The sequence below is a fragment of the Myotis brandtii genome, unplaced genomic scaffold (genome assembly GCF_000412655.1).
Source record: "Myotis brandtii unplaced genomic scaffold, ASM41265v1 scaffold1927, whole genome shotgun sequence".
In the NCBI taxonomy this organism is placed as follows: Eukaryota; Metazoa; Chordata; class Mammalia; order Chiroptera; family Vespertilionidae; genus Myotis; species Myotis brandtii.
Window position 1 is genome coordinate 222,647 of NW_005357181.1, and position 7,103 is coordinate 229,749.

The window sequence follows — 7,103 nt, forward strand, 5'->3', positions numbered from 1 at the left end:
CCACCTTGTGCATACCTACCTCCTCATCTTCCTCATTCACAATAGAGGATTGTGAACCATAATCTCAATCCCTGGAAACCACTAATCTGTATTCCGTGTCTCTAATTTTGTCATTTCAAGAATATTATAGATATGGAATCATATGGTATATGACTTCTAGAGATTGACTTTTTTCACTCATCATAATGCCCTTAAAATTCATCTGAGTTGTTTTATAAATAATTTATTCCTTTTTAAGGGTGAATATACTCTATGGTATGGATGTACCATAGTTGTATACTCATTTATCTATTGAGCAACATTTTGGTTGCTTTCAGTTTAAAGCTGCTATAAAAAATTATTTATAAATTTTTGGGATTGAGCCTGCAACCCTGGCATGTGCCCTGACCAAGAATTGAACCATAGGTTGATGCTCAACCACTGAGGCATACCAGCCCGGCTGCCCATTTTTATTTTTATTTATTTATTTTTAAAATATATTTTTATTAATTTCAGAGAGGGAGAGAGAGATAGAAACATTAGTGATGAAAAGAATCATTGATCAGCTGCCTCCTGCACGCCTCCCTCTTGGGGATCAAGCCCACAACCTAGGCTTGTGCCCCTGACCAGAATTGAACCCCGGGACCCTTCAGTCTACAGGCCGTCACTCTATCCACTGAGCCAAACCAGCTAGGGTGACTGCCCATTTTAATTGGATTAGTTGGAGCTTTTGTGCTGCTGAGTTGTTGTTGTTGTTGTTGTTAATCCTCACCTGAGGATATTTTTTCAATTGTTTTTCAGAGAGAGTGGAAGGGAGGGGAGATGGGGAGAGAAAGAGAGAAATACCAATGTGAGCGAGGCACATCAACTGATTGCCTTCTGCATGCGCCCCAAACAGGAATGGGGAGGGAACCTGCAACCCAGGTATGTGCCCTTGACCAGGAATCCAATCCAAGACCCTTCGGTCTGTGGGCCGACACTCTAACCACTGAACAACCGGCGAGGGCTGTATATTATATATTTTGGAGAGTAACACCTTAGATATGTGATTGCAGAATATTTCCTTCCATTTTATAGGTTGCCTTTTTATTTTGCTGATTGTTTCTTTTACTGTGCAGAAGCTTCTTACTTTGATGTAGTCCCATTGGTTATTTTTGTTTTTGTTGCTTGACTTTAGGTGTGAGGTCCAAAAAAATCATTGCTATTACTAATGGCAAGGAGCATATTCTCTATTTTTCTTCTAAGAGTTTTATGGTTTCAGGTCTTACATTTACATCTTTAATTGATTTTGAATTAATTTTTGTGAGTGGTATGAGATAGAGGTCTAATTTCACTTCTTTTGCATGTAAATATCCAATTTCCCAGCATTATTTACTAAAGAAAGTGTTTTCCCTCCATTGAGTATTTGTGGCTTCCTGTCAAATATTAGTTGACTCTGTATGTCTACTTCTGAGCTTTCGATTCTTTTCCATTAGTCTGTGTGTCTGTTTTTATGCCAGTATCATATGGCTTTGATTACTATACCCTTGTGATATAGTTTACAATTAGGAAATGTGATGTGTCTGATGTTGTTTTTTTCTCGGGATTGTTTTGGCTATTTAGAGTCTTCAGTTCCATATGAATTTTAGGATTGTTTTTTCTTTTTTGTGAAAAATGCCTTGGAAATCTTTTTTTTTTAAATTGATTTGAGAGAGAGAGAAACAGAGAGAGACAGACAGAGAGAGAGAGAGAGAGACACCTTTTGGTTTCCTCCTATATGTGCCCTGGCCGGGATCAAACCGGAAACCCTTTTTGATTTTCAGACACTCCAACCTACTGGGCCAGTGCATGCCTTGGAAATCTCGATAGAGATTGCATTGAATCTACTGATGGCTTTGAGTAGTGTGGACATTTTAACAATATTAATTCTTCTGATCCATGAACACGGGTTATCTTTCCATTTATTTAAGTTCTTTAATCAGTGTCTTTTAGTTTTCAGTGTATAAATCTTTCACCTACTTGGTTAAATTTATTCCTGTGTATCTTATTGGTTTTGATGCTATTGTAATTGGAATTGTTACTATTATTTCATTTTTAGATAATTTGTTAGTACTACTAATTTTTGTATGTTAATTTTGTATCCTGCCACTTTACTGAATTCATTTATTAGTTCTAACACTTTTTTTGGTGGAGTCCTTAGGCCTTTCTATATAGAAAATCATGTCATCTGTGAAAAAGACAGTTTGACTTCCTTTCCACTTCTGATGCCTTTTATTTATTTTTCTTGCCTGATTACTCTGGCTAGAACTTCCACTACTATGTTGAATAGTAGTGAGAGTGGGCACCCTTTTCTTAAGCCCAATATTAGAGAAAAAGCCTTCAACTTTGCACAATTGAGTATGATGTTAGCTGTGGGATTGTCATAGTTTGCCTTCATTATGGTGTTGAGATTTTTTTTGGTCTTTATTACTGAGAGTATTGTAGATGTCCCTCCTTTTTTCCCCATTGCTCCTCCATCTGGTTCCCGTCCCACTTCAGGCCTTCACAGCACTATTGTCTGTGGCCACGGGCAATGCATATGTGCATATAAGTTCTTTGGTTAATCTCTTACTGCCCACCTCTCCCCTTCTCTCCAAGGTTCCTTAGTCTGTTGCATGCTTCTATGCCTCTGGATCTATTTAGTTTGTCAGTTTATTTTGTTCCTTAGATTCCACATATAAGTAAGATCATGTGATATTTGTTTTTCTCTGACTGGCTTATTTTGCTTAACATAATAATCTCTATGTCTAGTTTGTTGAGAATTTTTATGAATAGAGATTGAATTTTCAAATACCTTTTCTGGATCTATTGAGTGATTGTATGATTTGTATCTTTATAATTAACTAGATGCCCAGTGCACAAAATTCGTGCACAAGTAGGGTCCCTGGTGGCTGCCGGCTGCTGGCCGGGGGGGCCCCCTTCCCCTGGCCACCTGCCGCCTGGTCAAACTCCCAGTCAAGGGGACAATTTTCATATTAGGCTTTTATTAGATAGGATGTAATGAATCACATTTACTGTTTTGTGTAAGTTGCATACCAGGGATGAATCCTGGAATATAATCTTTTTATAATGTGCTATTGAATTTGGCTTGCTTATATTTTGTTGAAATTTTTTTTGCATCTGTATTTATTAGGGATTGGCATCTAGTTTTATGTAATGGCTTTATGTGGCTTGGTATCACAGTAATGATGGCCTTGTAAAATGAGTTTATATGTTCCTTCCTCTTCAGTTGTTTTGGAAATGTTTGAGAAGGATTGGCCTTAATTCTTTTTTATTAAGTGTTTGATAAATTTTACCCATCAATCCATCTGATCCTGGACTTTTCTTTTTTGGAAGGTTTCTGATTATTCATTCAATCTTATAGTAATTGGTCAGATTTTCTATTTTTTCATGAGTCAGAGTTGGGAGGTTGTTTCTAGGAATTTATCCAGTTCATCTACGTAATCTGGTGTGATGATATATAAATGTTCATAGTAGTTTCTTATGATCCTTTGTATTTCTGTGATATCCGTTATAATGTCTCCTCTTTTATTTATAATTTTATGCATTTGTGGTCTCTCCACCTCTCCCTCCCTCTCTGGTTAGTTTAGGTACAGTTTTGTCATCTATTCAAAGAACTATGTCTTAGTTTTGTCAATCTTTTTATTTTTTCCCCTATTTCATTTATTTCTGCTCTAATCTTTATTATTTCCTTACTTTTCTTAGTTTCTTGAGATGTAAAATTAATTTGTTTTAGTTGAGAGCTTTTTCTTGATTTATGCATTTATTGCTATAAATTTTCCTCTGAGAACTGCTTTTGCTTCATTTCATAAGTTTTGATATGTTGTAATTTCACTTTCATTTGTCTCAAGATACTTTTTATTTCCTACTTAATTCCTTCTTTGATACATTGATTGTTCAAGAATGTGTTGTTTCATTTCCAAATATTTGCCAATTTTCTAATTTTCCTGCTATTACTGATTTCTAGTTTCATATGATTATGGCTAGAAAACAGAGTTTTAGTCTTCTGAAATTTGCTAAGACTTACTCTGTGGCCTAATATATGTCTCTATCCTAAAAATGTTCTGTTTATGCTTGAGAAGAATCATTATTCTGCTTTTGTTGGACAGAATGTTTTGTAAACATCTGTTCTCTTTGGTCTACAATGCTGTTTAAATCCTCTGTTTCCTTATTGATTTTCTGTCTGGATGATCTATCCATGTTGAAAGTGGGGTATTAAAGTCCCCAGTTATTACTGTTTTGCTGTTTGTACCTCTGGATAGTTCTGTTAATATTTGCTTTATATATTTTGATGCTCTGGTGTTGGGTGTATGAATATTTATAATTTTTATATCTTCTTGATGGATTGACCCCATTATCATCTATGTCTCTTTTGACCATTTTTAGCTTAAAATCCATTTTTTTGTTATAAGTACAACTGCCCCTTACTTTCTTTTAATGACCATTTGTTTAAAATATCTTTCTTTACATCTTTACTCTCATTCTGTGTGTGTCTATTGCCAAAGTGAGTTTTATGTTGGCAGCTTATTGTTGGATTTTGTGTTTTGTTTTGTTTTTGTTTTTAATATTTTTATTGATTTCAGAGAGGAAGGGAGAGGGATAAACAGATAGAAACATCAATGATGAGAGACAATCACCGATTGGTTGCCTCCTGCACTCCCCCCACTGGGGATCAAGCCAGCAACCCAGGCATGTGCACTTGGCCGGAATCGAACCTGGGACCCTTCAGTTCACAGGCCGATGCTCTATCCACTGATCCAAACCAGCTAGGGCGGGATTTTGTGTTTTATCCATTCAGCCATTCTGTCTTTTGATTGGAGACTTAAATCCATTTACATTTAAAGTAATTATTATTAGGTAAAATCTTGCTATTGCCATGTTGTTAACTGTTCTGACAGTTTTGTATATCTTTTGTTCCTTGTTTTTTATCTTTCTGTCTTCTTTGTGATTTGATGACTTTTTGTAGCAATATTCTTAGACACCTGAATCACAATATTTTGTGTAATTACTACAGGATTTTCCTCATTGGTTACCATGAGGCTTACATAAAATATAACACTCTTTAAGCTGATAACTTAATTTTTCTAACATATAAACTAGACATTTTTGCTCCCTCCTTCCCCTGGTATATTTTAGGTTATTGATGTTTCAATTTATATCAGTTTTATATTGTGTATTCAGTAACAAATTATTGTATTTATAGTTATTTTTAATATGTTTGTTTTTTAACTTTTAAACTAGAGTTGTCATTCAATTATGTAGCACCATTACAGTATTAGAGAATTTGACTTTGACTGTATATTTACCATTACCAGTTAGTGTTACACTTAACATTCATACATTCTCATGATTTTAGTTACATCCTATTTCTGCTTGAGGAACTTACTTTAGTATTTTTTGTAAGGCAGGTGGAGTGGTAATGGACTCCCTCAGCTTTTGTTTTTTGGGGAAAGTTTTTACTTCTCATTTTTTTCTGAGAGGCAGCTTTGCCAGGTATAGTATTCTTAGCTGATAATTTTTTCTTTCAATATTTTAAATACTAGAGGCCCGGTGCATGAAAATTCATGCACTGGAGGGCGGGGGGGTGTCCCTCAACCTGGCCTGCCCCCTTTCACAGTCCGGGAGCCCTCAGGGGCAGGAGGCAACCTGGCCATCAGGGGAAGGTGACGCCCCAATCACACCTCTGCTGCTGCCACTGCCGGCAGCACGGCCGGCCCTGGTTACCTGAGCCTCGGCGGCCCTGGGCAGCTGGGCAGCCGCCTGAGCCTCGGCGGCCCTGGGCAACTGGGCAGCCGCCATCCGAGGCTTGCCTGCGCCTTGGGCTGGTTCTGGGCGGCTGAGGGCAGGTCCAGCTGCACCGTGCACCTGCCGCCCCCCCGGATGGGCTGAAAGGACTGGGGGACTCCAGTGGGGCTGAGGGGAGTGGGCGCCACCATATTTGTGAAGGTGTGACAGTTAATTTGCATATTCTGTCTATTAGCTAGGATTAGAGGCCCAGTGCATGAATTCATGCACGGGTGGGATCCCTCAGCCTGCCCAGCGATTGAGGCCAGTCAGGGGGAGAGGCTGCGGGAAATTGGCTGGCTGGCCCCCCCACTGATTGGGGCCCATCAAAATCAGGTTGGGCAAGGGGGAGAGGGGCAGCGGGAGGTTGGCTATGGGAGCACACTGACCACTGGGGGGCAGCTCCTGTGTTGAGCGTCTGCCCCCCGGTGGTCAGTGCATGTCATAGTGACTGGTCATTCCGGTTGCAAAGGTTGCTTAGGCTTTTATATATATAGATATGAATAACCCATGGACACAGACTGTAGGATCGTAAAAGCCTGGGGTGGGGAGGGGAGTGGGCTACAGGAGGTCAATGTGGGGGAGAGAGGGACATATGTAAAATTTTCAACAATAAAAAAATTTTTTTAAGGCAGAAAGTTTTAAAAATAAAATTCTATTTTTGTACTGAGATGTCTCATGGCAATAGACTAACCACATCTAATCTTTCCCTTGAGATATGATGGGAGCTTATAACCAAGTCACTGAAGGAAGTAGCCTAGAGTATGGTCAACCATGAGAAGGCACTAGGTAGAGAAAAACATTTCCATGACACTCTACATCTGTAGTTCCTAAACATTCGTTTACTTCTGAAGAGCTCTGAAAAAATACATATGGTCAGACCTCACCTCCTAAAATGATTTAGATTTTCAGACGAGGTCCAGGAATCAATCCTTTTAAAAGCTTTCCAAGTGATTCTATTATGCATCAATGTTTGGAAAATGAGTTCTACCCATGTACAAAACACTTCTTTTTTAAAAAGAAATATATTTTTATCGATTTCAGAGAGGAAGGGAGAGGGAGAGAAAGATTGAAACATCAATGATGCAGAGATTCATTGCTCGGCTGCCTCCTGCACACACCCTACTGGGGACCAAGCGTACAACCTGGGCATGTGCCCTGACTGGGAATTGAACTGTGACCTCCTGGTTCATGGGTCAGTGGGTCAATGCTCAACCACTGAGCCCCCATGGCTGGGCTGGATTTGTTTCTTCTTTTTTTTTTTTTAAATATATTTTTATTGATTTCAGAGAGGCAGGGAGGGGGGGGGAAAGATAGAAAAA

The 7,103-nt window shown here is 38.6% G+C and overlaps 1 protein-coding gene across 5 annotated transcripts in view; it reads left to right on the plus strand.

Moving 5' to 3' along the window:
- The window catches only part of KBTBD3 (kelch repeat and BTB (POZ) domain containing 3), a 30,178-nt gene that overhangs the window by 8,081 nt on the left and 14,994 nt on the right, over positions 1-7,103 (plus strand). Inside the window, exon 1 of one of the 5 annotated variants that reach the window (XM_005864883.2) lies at positions 866-903. The exons of the other annotated variants lie outside the window; for them this stretch is intronic. The gene's annotated coding sequence lies outside the window, so the exon portion shown is untranslated. Of the gene's footprint in view, positions 1-865; positions 904-7,103 lie in introns of those variants that run through there. 5 annotated transcript variants of the gene reach the window in all.